The sequence below is a fragment of the Herpailurus yagouaroundi genome, unplaced genomic scaffold, assembly GCF_014898765.1.
Source record: "Herpailurus yagouaroundi ecotype Mexico unplaced genomic scaffold, PumYag 166, whole genome shotgun sequence".
Classification (NCBI taxonomy): Eukaryota; Metazoa; Chordata; class Mammalia; order Carnivora; family Felidae; genus Herpailurus; species Herpailurus yagouaroundi.
Genome location: NW_024412407.1, coordinates 27,563,181 through 27,579,580, shown reverse-complemented (window position 1 = coordinate 27,579,580; position 16,400 = coordinate 27,563,181). Strand labels below are relative to the sequence as shown.

At 35.2% G+C, this 16,400-nt stretch overlaps 1 protein-coding gene and 1 long non-coding RNA gene across 9 annotated transcripts in view; one reads left to right on the top strand and one right to left on the bottom strand.

The window, feature by feature from the left end:
- Positions 1-2,249, top strand: part of LOC121038847 (uncharacterized) — an 8,445-nt gene extending 6,196 nt beyond the window's left edge. The window contains exon 3 of the long non-coding RNA XR_005794533.1: positions 2,150-2,249. This is a non-coding gene — a long non-coding RNA (uncharacterized LOC121038847). The remainder of the gene's footprint in view (positions 1-2,149) is intronic.
- The window catches only part of SLCO1A2 (solute carrier organic anion transporter family member 1A2), a 132,275-nt gene that overhangs the window by 71,545 nt on the left and 44,330 nt on the right, over positions 1-16,400 (bottom strand). The window lies entirely within an intron of this gene.

Genomic DNA, 16,400 nt, shown 5'->3' with positions numbered 1-16,400 from the left:
TAAATAAAATATTATTATTAAAGAAAACAATTCAGATGCATTTCCTGGTGCAAGATATCAGAAGAGTACTCAGAAAAACACCACCAAGGTTTGAATGCTTGATACAGGATGTGAAATTTGCCCAGGCTAAGCAAAAATGTTCTCAAATACATCAAAAAATTTTCAAATGCATTGTTTCTAAAAATTTTGGTAAAATTTATAATTAGTATTTGGCAAGGTTATGGATTCTTCCGACATTAAAAAAAATTCTCCTAGCTGACATTTTAAAACAATCTATAACTATTTTCCCCTTTCCTTTTCTGATGCACCCCTTACATATAAAGGTTTTTTTAAGGTTTAATAATTGACAAGGGTTAAGTTAGTATGCTTCTATAATGTCTCTTAGAACCTTAGAAAAGTGATAGCCTACAATAAGTGAAATAGACATTCCAGAACTTCTATGGAGATGGTAGGAGAAGGGATCAAAAAGCTCAAAGAAGCAAGCATGCTAAAGTAGATATGTCACATAAGGCCAAAAACCCCACCAGTCAGCTGTGTTACACAGGAGACTCCAAAGAATATTGTATTTTCCCAAGCATTATGGAATTCATTGGTAAGCATTTTTTGAGAAATTCAGAGATGATTACCTGGGATAACATTAAGAGATGCTATTATAGAATATTGGTCTCTAAGAACAAAGAGGATGATAAAATCATAAAACAGTAGAGGCCAAGTGGTAGCATTTAAATATCAGAAGCAAAGTTGGTACAACAACTTTAAGTAGTGTCAACATTGGAGTAGTAATCAGTGGGATTTGAACTGCAGAAAGTTATGGGGATGGTTAACAGAACAAGACAACCATAGGTGCAAGATAGATGGTAACCAACATGAATGTTACCCAACCTGCACAATCAAAAGAAATCAAGGATAGATTCTCCGGAGGTTGAAAGCAGCCATCCCTAAGAAAATGTTATAATATCTTGTTCACTTTCCCCAAATGAGCCATTTTTCAGACTGGAAACTATTGATTGAAGGCGAGGCCAGGTCCCCAAGAGGAAAAGATTGTGACATCTCAACACATATATATGGTTTCCTCCAGTCCTTCCTAAATGAGCTACTTAAACATTTATTAGAGTATTCTTATGTTGGGGAAAGGGATATACTCAAGTATTTCAGGGACTAGTATGTAGGATCTGAATTGACATTGATACCTAGAGACCATAATAGTCATTACAGGCTTCTTGTTAGTTTGGGGCCACATGTGGGCAGACAATAAATGGAGTTCTAGTCCAGGTCTAGCTTGCAGTGGGTCCACAGAGACACTCATGGCCATGTTTTTTTTTTTTTTTTTGATCATCAATAATTAGAATGGATATTCTTGGTAATTGGTAGAACCACCACATTTGTTCCTTGGCTTATGGGGTAAGATCTGTCATAGTGATCTGTGGAGAACAGCAGAAATTAATGCCACCTTAAAAGACCAAAAGTGCAGGATTCCTTTCCTATGCTCCATTTACACACTGCTCTTGTCCCTGCAATAAATAGACAAATTCTGGAGAATGACAATAGATCATCACAAACTCAAACTATCAGTAATCCCATTTACAGCTGCTGTGAAAGTGTGTCATTTTTTCTAGGGAAGATTAACATGGTCTCAGGTACATGTTATACATGTATATTATGCAACCATTCATCTGTAAAATATATTCTTTTCTATATTTATCAGAAAAAAAGAACCAGAAGTTGCTCATATTTGTGTGGGAGAAAAAATGATTTGCATTTACATTCACATTTACAGAGATAGCTGTAATGGGAAAAGACGATGTGTGGAGGTAATGGCAAGCTCTGGTATGAGAATCACAATAGAGACACTCCCGCCCCTCAGTTTCTTAGGATATTTATTTATTTTTAAAAAATTTTAATGTTTATTTATTTTGAGAGAGGGAGGGAGAGAACAAGCAGGGGAGAGGCAGAGAGAGAGGGAGACATAGAATCCAAAGCAGGATCAAGGCTCTGAGCTGTTAACGCAGAGCCTGGTGCATAGGACTCAACCTCACAAACTGTGAGATCATGACCTGAGCTGAGGTTGGATGCTTAACTGACCGAGCCACCCAGGTGCACTGATCCCCCTGTGTTTCTAAAGCAAGGCCTTGCGCTCTGCAACTACCAGGCCCTGAAAATGAAAGAGCGACTGACTGCCTAGAACACATCAAGTGACCATGTGACCAGAGACACCCATGATGAGCTGGATTCTATCAGACTCACCAAGCTATGGAGTGAGGTAAGAGCCAAGCAATCAATCAAGATAAAAGTAATGCCTTTGTTATCAGGCACAAGCAAGTTCAGAGGGCATGCGCAAGCAGATAGACCATACTCCATGTCATCTATTAGTATTGCACCTACATCTCTCCATCAGATCATATCTATACTATCAGCAACGTCCCTTAGTATCAGCTGAGAGAGGAGACAAAAAATATGAGCTTGAGACAAAAAATAAATAGATGGGTGAGCTCAATATGTGAATTTGATGCAGTTGTCCCTAAAGAACAATTAGTTTATAAGGTTTTCCCCTGGGGACCTGCCTTAATGGCCAAGACATCTTCAATGGAAAGAATTTTATTTTACAATCATAGATTACTGGGCTCTAAATAATTCCTTTGAATTCTGCTTGGAAACACACCATTGTCTGAGCACATCTCTCTTTTGTAGTGCCTATTATCAATTCCAGTTAGCAACAACCAGCTCATGCTATCATTTCTGCCACAAAAACCTCCTTGCCTGTGCCACAAGTTCATTAGGTACTTTTTTCATTTTCTAGGCTATTGCAGGCAAACTGACCAAATGGTTTACCACCATGTAACATGAGTCACCATTTTCCTAAATCATATTATAGATTTTTGCCATCTGATTCGAAAACCAGTGATGGATACTTCATGTTTTTTGTTACAGAAGAACCCTATTTCTAGTACCAGTTTCTGTATGTATACAGTTTTGTGCAATAATGCCACATAACAATCTCAAAAACCTCAGTGGCATCAAAACAAGAAGTATTTTCACATTTATAGCTCTGTTGTTTGGCTGTAGGTTGGACATAGGCAGTACTTAGCTGAGACAGGCTGGAGCCTAGGCTTCTGTCATAGTTTATTTCTATTCCACATATTTTCACTTAGAAATACAGGTTACCTGAAGCATATTCTTCTTTTATTTATTTGTTTATTTTTTTTAAATTTACATCCAAACTAGTTAGCATATAGTGCAACAATGATTTCAGGAGTAGATTCCTTAATGCCTCTTACCCATTTAGCCCATCCCCTTTCCCACAACACCTCCTGTAACCCTATTGTTTGTTCTCCATATTTAAGAGTCTCTTATGTTTTGTTCCCCTCCCTGTTTCTTTATTATTTTTGTTTCCCTTCCCTTATGTTCATCTGTTTTGTATCATAACGTTCTCATATGAGTGAAGTCGTATGACATTTGTCTTTCTCTGACTGACTAAATTCACTTAGCATAATACCCTCCAGTTCCATCCATGTAGTTGCAAATGGCAAGATTTCATTCTTTTTGATTTCTGAGTAATACTCCATTGTGTGTGTGTGTGTGTGTGTGTGTGTATATATATATATATATATATATATATATATATATATATATATACCACATCTTATTTATCCATCCAGCCATCGATGGACATTTGGGCTCTTTCCATATTTTGACTATTGTTGACAGTGCTGCTATAAATATTGGGGTGCATGTGTCCCTTTGAAACAGCATAACTATATCCCTTGGATAAATACCTAGTAGTGCAATTGCTGGGTCATAGGGCAGTTTTATTTTTAAGCATATTCTTCTCACATTAGATGACAAGAGTGCAAGTGAAGCAAGTAGAAGATGCTATTGCAGTGTTCCTTAGTGCTTTGTGCTAAACCTATACAGTATACTCTGCTTGTATTCTACTGGCCGGAGCATGCCAAATGGCCAAGTCAGTGATGGGGGACAGGGATCAGAGTATATTCACCCATAGCCAGAGGATCTGAAAAGTCATATGGCGCTAACTGTCAGATCCATATTCATTTCTATACTCACCCTATGCTCCAGCTATTTGTATCTGCTACTTACTTTTTCAAACTCACCTACCACTATGTTCTTACATCTTAATAGAAAATTTTTCTGCTTTCTCTGCCAATTCCTCTTATTCTTCAAGGTCAAACTCCCAAAGTACCATTCTTTGAAGTCTCCCCCATCCCATCTTCATCAATATTTACTTTCATACAATTTTTTTTTGTTTTTCACTGAATCATTTTCTGCATTATAAAATGCATAGGTATGTGTATCTCCAGGCAGATTACAATCTCTTTAAAGGAAGATACAACATTTTACTCATAAAAAAGAGCTTCTTGTACAAAAAGCCTTCCCAGACTATGTGTCACTTATTTAGTGAACAGGTTAAAGGTGTAGTGAGATGCTAATAGCCCAGCCAAAAGAGGGCCAGTCTGGGCCTGGAACAGCCAGAGTCCCTAAGACTGTCACCTCTAGCTGGGAGCAGCCACTTTTGTTTGTACCGATATACAATACAAATAGTTATTTTTTATATGTGCTATAGAAAAAGCTCTAAAGCACCTAGATAAGTGTTGCTCTGTTAATAAATAGTTCATAAATGCTCACTGAATAACAAACTGTAAATCCTTTCTATAAATTAAATAGCACTTTAAAATCATGTATTTTGAAACAAACATTCTAAGTTCAAAACACTACAGATCAGTGTGAATCACACATTTTCTTGGAGCTTAAGATGCATAAATTAAATAAGCTGTCATGGGATTTCTTAAATATGATGTTAATACACATAACAAATATGATTGTGCAATTTATAGAAAAAGTACATGCTTGAATACCATTTAATTTTTTTTAATTTTTTTTTCAACGTTTATTTATTTTTGGGACAGAGAGAGACAGAGCATGAACGGGGGAGGGGCAGAGAGAGAGGGAGACACAGAATCGGAAGCAGGCTCCAGGCTCTGAGCCATCAGCTCAGAGCCCGACGCGGGGCTCAAACTCACGGACCGCGAGATCGTGACCTGGCTGAAGTCGGACGCTTAACCGACTGCGCCACCCAGGCGCCCCTTGAATACCATTTAAAAAGGCACTATTAACTAAGTATTTTTCTTTATTAAATATTTTGAAGTCAACCAATAGGAATAAGTCAGATAATAATAAATAGAATTTGCCTAAGAAAAATTGTTCAGCACAATTTTCTGGTTAGGAGAGAATTATATTTCCTTGGGGCTAATGAAAACATGCCAAGGTGAGTTACGATATAAACTAATTTCTGTGTGTCCATTTTATCTATATCTGAATGTTGGCTGATCTGATTTTCCCTCCTACAAGGCCAGAAATCTGAAAATATGATACAAGCTAAAGAATGGGCTGTCTCATCTCTTATGTCTGAAACTATGGAGCTGTCTCTGCATCTTACTTGTATTCGCGCCACTCATACCAATGCAGACGAGATAGATAAAAATATGAGGCACTTCTCTTAGTTTAGAGATCTGCCACCATGGTAGAGGAGACTGTTAAAAAGATTTATAAGTAAAGCTTTATTTAATCCCATCTATTTCCCTTCTAACTAGTCCTTGAATCAATTCCATTTTATTTCCTTTGCCACCACCTTTGTCCAATTTGCCATCTTGTCTAATGTTCTCTATGCTAGCATTTTTATTTATTAAGGGAAACAATTATTTCTCCTTTACTTGATTATATAGCTCTCCCCATCCTGCTTTGTACAGATTTGGTTACTAAACATATATACCTAATACATACAGAACATTCTTCTAGATGCATGTAGCTTTAGAAAATGCAGTTTCTATCTACATGAGGCCTATGGCTTATTAAATAAAATATCTATAGCAGTAACTATAATGTAAAGTTATATCATGCCAATGCATAGACTAAGGAACAAGAATGTAAGTTCTGGAGCCAGACTGATTCCAATCCTGACTCACAACTGTCTAGCTACATGACCTTGGAAAAATTATCCAACTTATTTCCTCATCAATGAAATGTGCTCAGTAAGAGTACCTACCTTGAAGGTTTGTTTTGAGAATCAAATGAGTTACTATGTGCAGAGATCCAAGCATCATTCCTGGATTGCAAAAAGTACTAAACAAATATTAGTTACTATTATTACAGGAGAAAAAGATCACTTTTAACTTAGGGAATCACAGAAAGTTTCATGATTTAGGCAGCACTCAAACTGAACTTGAAAGGTAGAGGTTAGGCATTCTTGACAGGAAAGTGAAAAAGCAAGTCTGTCATGAAATAAGCAGGCTCCTTCAAGAAGCTCTTCATTCCCCGCGGGCATACAGAAAATGGGGTAAATACCTTAATGTGGGCAACTGGTAATTAGTGAGACTATATGATCTATGATTGCTTCTTTTCTGGATCCTTCCCTCTCCTGCTATTTCTAACAGGATGATGATTTCTCTGTGTGTAAAAACACAATGATGGATTAGATGATTATATTAATTTCCTGAATAGGAAACCAAATTCGTTATGAGATTACTTGAAAGTCATGTACTAGATATTTGCAGGGGAGAGCCATCACTTGCCTGGCTCCCAAAGCGGTCTCTTACCTACAGGCCTTTAGTTTCTCCCCAACACTGTCCTCCTAAGGCCCCAACACACATGTACATGTGCACACACATACACACATATCCACGCACACATCTTATTTTGCATCTATACACAGGTAGATAAATATACATTCTAATGTGAACACCTAGAGGTAATGACTCCAGTTTTGTCTCTATTAACTGAAAGTAATGACTGGTTTCAAACCAAACAGAAGAAAAAAGTAGCCCTGTAGTCTGCTGTTACAGGCATTTTTTTTAAGTAGGAAGAACCATAAAGAACTTCATGCAAACCAGGTGTAGCTAACCTTGGTTATGAAGGAGAAAGTAGAGCTGGGCATGAAGGAGAAAGTAGAGCTGATGAAAGTCTGGTCTGTATCCCCAAAAAGAAGTGAATAAGTCAGGCACAAAAACCATTGCTTAACACTAGAGGAAGCTGAATAAAAATACTTTTGAAAAGTCACTTAGGACATATTCACACTAGCTGTCTGCATTTTAAGTTAGTAGATTCTTGCCAACTTTGTTGTTTATTTGAAACTACATGGAATTGACATCAGTATCCCAAGCGGTCAAAGTATTATCCCCAGTTAGCCAATCAAATTTTTAAGCAGACCCCTTAATGATATCATTTAGGATAGATACATGTGTTAAAATATGACTTGAAATACATTTGAGTTTATCTGGATCATCTGAATTGCTTGCAAATTTAGCTATGTTACACAAAGAGCTTTGATTAATATAATCTAAAGAAAGAAATGTGATGTAAGTTGACTGTAGCTCAAAGACTTCATTTTCCTAAAGTTTTTCACAAAAAGGTCATCAGTTGTGATTCATCAATCACTGACTAATGAAACCACATAATATTTTACTTTCATTACTCACCAGGCCATGATTCTGAGTTTGTGGAAATGTGACTGTCTTCAAATTCATCATATAATGGCAAAAACATTCTTGGTTAGCAGAATAGCTAATATATGTAACTTACTAATGTATATTTTGTTTAAAATATCATTGGACCTACCAATATAGAAAATTTTTAATTAAGCATCTTTTGGTGGTCTGTTAACTCTTTTCTTTGGGCTGGGCCAGAATAAATGGTTGTCTATATGATGGGATTTTAAGTAAACTAATTCCAAAATATCACTCTCAAAAGGTTAAAAATTTCCTATATTCCTTTATAAGATATTACAGTTTCTGTTAAAAATGTAGTTCCATGAATAAAAGAGACTCAGTAAATATGTGTAGATTGGATAATAGTATATTAGCCACTATCAGGTTCCCTTATGCACAGTGAAATATTTGGTCAATAGATATAGCTAATCACTTATGAAGTTGTACCTCATGCCTCCAGTTAAGCTAAAACACCCATATATATTCTGTAAAAAATCCACACACATGTGCCACATACCCATGTGATATACACCTGTCATCTTGAAAATCAAATTGTCATTGTCATTTATTTTTCCTTCCTTAGTCTGTATGAGAGATGACAGGCTACATCAAGGACTGACGCCTTTTTTTTTAAATTTTTTTAATCTTTATTTATTTTTGAGAGATAGACAGTGTGTGAGCAGGGAAGGAACAGAGAGACACGCACACACAGAATGCGAAGCAGGCTCCAGGCTCCGAGCTGTCAGCACAGAGCCCGATGTGGAGCTCGAACTCACTGAGCTGTGAGATCATGATCTGAGCCAAAGTCGGATGCTCAACTGACTGAGCCACCCAGGTGCCCCAAGGACTAACTTCTATGGCAAAATATTTTTCTTTTTTTTTTTTTGTTTATTTTATTTTATTTTATTTTCAATATATGAAATTTATTGTCAAAATAGTTTCCATATGGCAAAATATTTTCAGTCCCTTTTGTTCTTCTCCCTTTCCCTTAACTCTTCAGACATGTCCCTCAGGGGCCTCATTTTGCTACTTTCCAATGTGATGCCAGCTAACTAAAGACACCATTCTCACTAAGAGGTAACATCCTCTTCTGCTGCCTCTTAATTTTGAATTTACTATGCTCCTCCCAGGCAGGTGCATATTTTAATGGGCCTTTTGTTAAAGTTTTTCATTAAAAAGACTGGCTCACATGTTGGGAATTTTAGCACACAAAAAGCCAAAGAGGCAAATGAATATTTGATAAGAAAACCCTTTAAGATCCTTCATATTATACTGTAACTTATCTGATGAATGTAGCAGAAAATTATATTCATGAGAGAAAGATGAAAGAAAATGAACATATTAATTAAAGTCCCACTCTATGCATAATAATGCATTTGGCTCATCAAGTTATAAACAATTTTCTTTTTTTAATTGTCTTTAATGTTTATTCATTTTTGAGAGACAAAGACAGAACATGAGTGGAGGAGGGGCAGGGAGAGAGGGAGACACAGGATCCAACGCAGGCTCCAGTTTCTGAGCTGTCAGCACAGAGGTCGACACAGGACTTGAACTCCTGGACTGTGAGATCATGACCTGAGATGAAGTCAGATTCTTGACCTACTGAGCCACCCAGATGCCCCAAAATTTTCTTTTTTAAAGGTAAGGTAGCAGTCTGAGGTTTTAGATTTAGAGTAAGTTTTTCTGTACACTGAATTCAGATGTTAGTAAACCCCAGCCCTTTTCTCTTTAATAACGAACTGTAGTACTGCTTGTCCTTTTTCTTGGTAAGATCAGTGTTGATAATAAAGGTTCTTTCTTCAAAATCCCTAGCTCAAATGAACAGAACGATTTTTCGAATCCATGTTTTGTAAATACAGAGCAATTAATCTATAGGAGACAGTAGATGGTAGTTAAATACACACACAAAACTAAACCATAACAATACCTTCAAAGAAGCAGATTAATATTCAATCTTCAGTTACTTGTTGCTTTGCTTTGATTTTGATCTGTTTTTGTTTTATGTTTGATTTTGTTAAGCACAGTTGCAGAATTTTCTAAGACTAACTTTTTATAGTCCAAATTTAATTCATTCTTTACCTAAGCTCAGATAATCAAGGTATGTGAAAGTCTAAATGTATCTGCATATTCATATAGACTCTACCTGCTCCTTGCACTAGAAAAACTAAATTATTGTAAATCTGTGGATCAATGCTTATCATATGAGCATAGCCGTCTAGAGACTGAGAATAAACTATTCTAAAAGTTTAGAACCAGAGAAAGAATAACAGATTTATCTGCAAGCAAGCCCCATACTATCTTTTTTTTTTCCTTTGGCACAAACAATAATAACTATGTTTGTTAATTTTAGGTGAATGGGTAATCCTAAAAAATTTAGGTTCACTATCAATTTGTGGGAATGGATTTATAGTATCATGTTACGAATTGTAATTGATTTTAAATTGGCTTTTGCCACATCATCACTGAAGCCAAGTAGTCAAAACTGAACCAAAGGTGTAAAACTGAAATGCATTTTTCCATTCCAAGTCATGAAAGACAATCACAAATTATGTTTTTTTAAGCAAATGAACTGATAATAGAATTAAATCTGACGTCAGTTACAAAGTCAGTTTACCAAATGACAAAGTTTCCAAATTTACCAAATTTGCAAACTTACAAAAACTTGTCATAAGGCATATTGTTTTTAAACATACATATATTTTCATTAAATACATTGTATTATTTTTTTTCAATATATGAAGTTTATTGTCAAATTGGCTTCCATACAACACCCAGTGCTCATCCCAAAAGGTACCCTCCTCAATACCCATCACTCACCCTCCCCTCCTTCCCACCCCCATCAACCCTCAGTTTGTTCTCAGTTTTTAAGAGTCTCTTATGCTTTGGCTCTCTTCCACTCTAACCTTTTTTTTTTTTCCTTCCCCTCCCCCAAGGGTTTCTGTTAAGTTTCTCAGGATCCATGTAAGAGTGAAACCATATGGTATCTGTCTTTCTCTATATAAATACATTTTAAGGAATATTCAATTTGTCAAAAGCTGAGTCCTAGGCTTATTTGGTCTTTATTATTTTCTAATAAATGTATAGAATATATTAAATATATTAAAATTTATTATGTTCTAAAATATAAGTATATTAATTAAATACAGCCTAATAAGATGGTATTATAAGCATAATAAATATGAATAAATTCATTGAATATAGTCATATTTGTGATAAATATATTTATGAAGAATACAATTAGGAAGAATGCATTTATGAAGAATGTATTCATATAACATATATTCTTCAATAGGTTCTTGACTATATTCAAGAAAAAAATAATCATATTCACTTTATATAACCAATAAATTATGTTTATAGGAAACCATACAAAAAAACATTTAATGTGCTCATAGAGATTAATCCTTAAAACAATATTTTTGGTAAACTAGTAAATTTAAAGTCTGTTCCATTAATGGCTTTCAGTGCCTTGATCTTTGAAGAATTCACTACTTCCATAAAATTGTGGTGAAAAGGTAGTATGTGTTAAAGAGCAGTCAAACACAGAAACATGTTTTTTGAGCACAGGATGTAGATCAAAAATGGGTTATTGTGTTCGAAAGAATTTGCCTTTTTGTATGTACAGTCAATCAAACTAAAACTGCTAACTATGTGATTTTATACTGAGAAGATATATCCCCAAAAGAAAACATATATGGAACAATGACGATCTTTTATCCCTGCTTTAGCGGAAGCCATGGGCATAGCCATCTTTCCAGTAATGATAAATATCTCATTTTAGATTCCAGAGCAATTTCTCTTTGACTGAATTTTGGCCTGTTGTGTGACCCAACCTCCAATATCATCAGATGTTGTATATCCTGAATTTGCGTACTTCCTTATGAAAGAAACACCCACATTTTCCAATGTACCTCATTTGGACACAAGATGAGCTAGCTAGCAAGCCATACAAATGACATTGTGCCATTAACAATAGGTCCAGTGTGTTTTGCAGTAATTGCCCAATGTAAATCCCCTTGTGTAAGGTAGAGCATTTCCTTCACTCCTTGTGGAAATATCTTAGTAACATGACTGATCTCAAATTCAAACTTATTTCAAACTACAGTGGGGGGGAGGGGAGAAAGCTGCTATTTATAGACATTCAAAACTGTGTTATTGAAAGATGAGGACTGTTTTAAGATACAGAGGAGTTGTCTTTCTTTTTGCTAACTTCATACGGAAAGAAATTGTTGAAAGTGAAACAACTTTGAAAATAACTTGCTAAAATTCATTGTCAATGAGCCCAAATTGATCTATTTCCTCAAGTACAATTTATTCGGTATACACAGAGTACAAAGTGGCACACTGGGCATTAGAGTTAAGCAGTAGCCTTGGTCCATTTCATCACCTTTTCTAACTCCATTTGCAGTAATTGTCTCTACTTCATCATTACCATGTATTATAGCTCATCAGGCATGCTTATTGTTTCATATGCCTAGGTCTCAACAATATTTAAGTTTCCCTGTGGCCTAGAACTATGGTTTTACCTTATTTTTACACCCATATTTCCTAGTTAGTGCTGAGTTTCAAATGTGTACTGCGTTCATACTGCCAGTCAGTACAATAATGTGGATTCAAGAGATCTCAACCAAATCAAATATGACTAAATGAATGGCTGGTCTCACTTTACTGGAACTGTTTTGACTGCTAGAGTAAGTAGGAATTTACATACATCATTCTTCTCATCTTTAGGCCCAGTGCTCATTGAGTCTTATATCAATCCACAAATGATCAAGCACATGACTCTTTTATCTCTTTATTTTTATTATCAATTCAACTCAGTCATTTATTATTATCACTTTTCTTGAGATAGTTGGTTACCATAAGAAAAACACTAAATTCCCACTTCATTCCATAGCCCAAAATAAATTCAAAAAATAGTTCTGGAAGAAAATTTTTGCATTATTTATAGGCTATGATGGAAGAAAAGACCTTTCTAAATATAAAAGTAGAGGCAAAAATGCTTATATTAAATATTAAAAAGTTAAAATTTAGAGCAACAACAATAAAGAAAGAAAATAAAGTCTATTCATAGCAAATAAGAATCTGGGAAACACCGAAATACATATGACAAATTTTAATAGCTTTATATTAATAATGCTTACCTATCAATAAGAAAGATATACCATCAACAGAAACATGGACAAAAAAATAAGAACATATTCACAAAAGAATAAATAGCAAGTAAATTACCATACATTTAAAATTATAAACTTTAACAACTTTTTCAATAAATCACCTATAATCAGTATCTTTATTTCTTGACCTCGTTTCTCAACCACTGTGGCTTCCAGCCAAACTGTTGCACTAAAATCCTTCATCAGAACCCCTAGTGAGCTCACTGTTGCTAAATCCAACAAACATCTACCTTTTAGTCTTTCTTTTTCTTCACCTTTTAGCAATATTGGACACTGAGGACCATTCTCTTTTAAAAATATATATATTATCTTCCCTTGGCTTCATGATATCATGTTCCGTATCACCTCTTACCTGTACCCTCACTGCATTTTGAGTCATTTATCAACCACCAGAGATCAAAGGCAGAAGACATTTTTATCACTTGAATTAATATTAATTTGATCCAGTCATTTATATTAATAGTGATGCTACCTTCTGTAGCTTTCTTTCTCTATCTGCTCCTTCTTACTCTCCTTTGGATGCTCCTCTTCTACCCACTCCATAAATGCTGGAAATTTTGAAGACTCTGTTCTGTTATTATTCTTCCCCTCCTCATTTTACCCCTGTGAAGATTACTTATTCCTATTGCCTCCATTGCCATCTATAAAGACACAAACATCAGACTCTTCCAACAATTGCCTGCTAAACTACTCAACTTGGATATTTTGCAAACATTTCAAATTTATTGTTACCAAACTGTCTAAATCAGAAAATTTGGAGTCCTCCTAGATTATATTCTCTCCCTCACTTCCACATTCAATGAATTGCTCAGTCTGTCAATTCTGCTTTATAAATATCTGCTGAATCCATCCACTTATCCCTGCTCTATAATGGACATCTGTTGTTTTGACTTTCTAGCACCGCTCCACTTCTTTTTGTTACCAGAAGCCCTCTATTGGATTTGTTTTTAACTCATTGAAAATATGAGTCTGTCCTTTTATAGATGATGCAGCAGTAATAGTTGCATTACTAGAGCCACCTGTGGCCTTGTTTGTAGCCATGTGGAAAAAGCCAGTCTGAGACAATCAGTCTGAAAAGTAGAAAGTACAAAAAAAAAAAAAAAAAAAAAAAAAAAAAAGGAAAAAGATGGGTAATGACAGCAAAGAGAATGGAAAAGAAAGGGAGAGGGAATGAGGAAGAGACTGTTGGAGTTTGGGGTTTCCATTGTTCCTAAGAACCAGGTGAAATTTTTACTTTAATGTTTTGTTAAAAGAGCCAAAATTTCTCCCTTTTGCCTTAAGCTGGTTTAAGTTAGATTCCTATCACTTGTAACCAAAGAATTGTAATACAAGCTGCAAGTCACTCCTGTCCACATTGTTGCCTCCTACCTAATCTCCCCAAATATACCCTTAGTCTCGCCAAATGCACTCTTACTCTCCATTATCAAAATGCAACTAGAATTATATTTTAAAAACGAAAAATCATATCCTTAAAATAAGGTCCTCAATCTTAACGTGACTTCCAAGGCCTTTATGTGATCTGACCTCTAAATACCGCTCACACTGTGTCTTGAATCGTTCAATTGTGGTCCATGTTCTAGCCACACTATATTTTCTTCAGTTCCTCAAACATCAGTCAGTCTGAAAACCTCTTACTTCTATGCTTCCCTGCATTTCCTTCACTTCCCAGCTGGGTCAACTTCTGCCCATCTGTAAGTGTATTCCAGGAGGCTGAGTCTAATACCTTGGCCTAAATTATAGCTCCTTTAGATATGTTCTTCGTCATCACGCCTTTAACTGCTACATGCTTAATATAGATTTAGAGTGACATATCATTTATACTTTTAAACCAGCTAAACTTTAAGTTCTATCAAAGTAAGAACCTGATCTGTCTTGCTTACCTCTGAATCATCTCCCCCACTTCCTATCATCACCCAATTCAGTGCCTGGAACACAATAGATGCCTATTAGTATTTGCTGAATTGAGACTGAATTTTAAAATACAAATGAGCTGCCATTTTTTACTCATCAAATTGTCAAAGTTTTCTTTATTATAATACTCAACATTGGCAAAGATCTTTCATGTACTGATGATGAAAGTACTGAAATGGCAACTGAGTAGAAGATATCAGGTATTTAAAACTGTAGTCTTTGACTTGACAATTTTATTTCTGGAAAGATTAAGAAAAAATTATGGACAAAATAATGTATAAGGGAATATTTACCACAGCTTTGCTTCCATAAAATATTTTTAAATTACAGAAAAAAAGCCTGAATGTCCAACAATAGGGATTGTTTATTTTATGCATATACAATAGAATAAAATGTGGCCACATTATTGCAAGGTTATTATTGACATGGAAAAGTATTCATAGCACTACTTGGCAATGAGAAAGAATGAAATATGGCCTTTTGTAGCAACGTGGATGGAACTGGAGAGTGTTATGCTAAGTGAAATAAGACATACAGAGAAAGACAGATACCATATGTTTTCACTTTTATGTGGATCCTGAGAAACTTAAGACCATGGGGAAGGGGAAGGAAAAAAAAAGTTAGAGAGGGAGGGAGCCAAACCATAAGAGACTCTTAAAAAGTGAGAATAAACTGAGGGTTGATGGGAGATGGGAGGGAGGGGAAAGTGGGTGATGGGCATTGAGGAAGGCACCTGTTGGAATGAGCACTGGGTGTTTTATGGAAACCAATTTGATAATAAATTTCATATTAAAAAATAAATCATATGATCTACTGAGAAAAAAAGAAAAGTACTCATAGCATGTTCTTAAATAACAAAAGGCATGTTACAAAATGGTATGAAATATATGATGTCACTTAAAGTCTACATGAAGATATATAGAGATTAAAAATCTATGTTGGGATAATATTCATCAAAATATTATGTTTTATTGTATCTTGGAGGTTTGACTAAGTTGGTTTTTACTTTAATATTTTTGCCTATCTGTATTTTCTATGTTTTTTAATGAAAATACTGGATGATTTAAATTTTTTTGTCACAAAATTGCTACCATATATCAAGTGTTTATAAACTTCTAGGCACTGTGGAAAATATTTCATACGCATTATGAAATTTACCACATAACCATAAAAGGTTGCTTTTGTTATTCAGTATTATAAATGAGGAAATAGAGATTTAGAGATATTAACTTGTTTAAGGCCACACAACCTGGATTCCAATCCAATTTTGTCAGCCTCCAAAGCCTAACTTTTAATCATTACACTATAATAACAAGGTGCCTAAACGTGTACAAGACACTGTGCTAAGAGTCATTGGGTGAATACGAAGTTAGCAATTAGTAGCTCTCACTTTCAAGCGGCTTAGCAGTCAATAAGTAAGACATGTAGACTACTATACAACATGGGAAAATATGTTTTATAACATGAGAGGTACAAATCTGGAGGTCACAAAATTCAGGGGTGTTTTGGGAATAACAAGCACGTCATCTTGTTTTATTAGTGTGGTTTCTCAAAATGTGGCCTTTAGCCCATCTGCCACATATTTATCAGCTCATCTCAGGAGAAAAAAACCCCTACCAACTCAGGAGAATTCAAATGATTTCCATGAGCATCATACATTTGGTATCTAGCATTTTAAAAAAAATGCCTCACAATACTTATAAACGTTACTAGCAATATAATACTAAAGGCTTGATTCTTGGTCAAGGGAATATAAGAAGTGTACCAACACCAGGCTATATTGTGTTCCCAAATACCTGAGGTCAGACAAATGCTG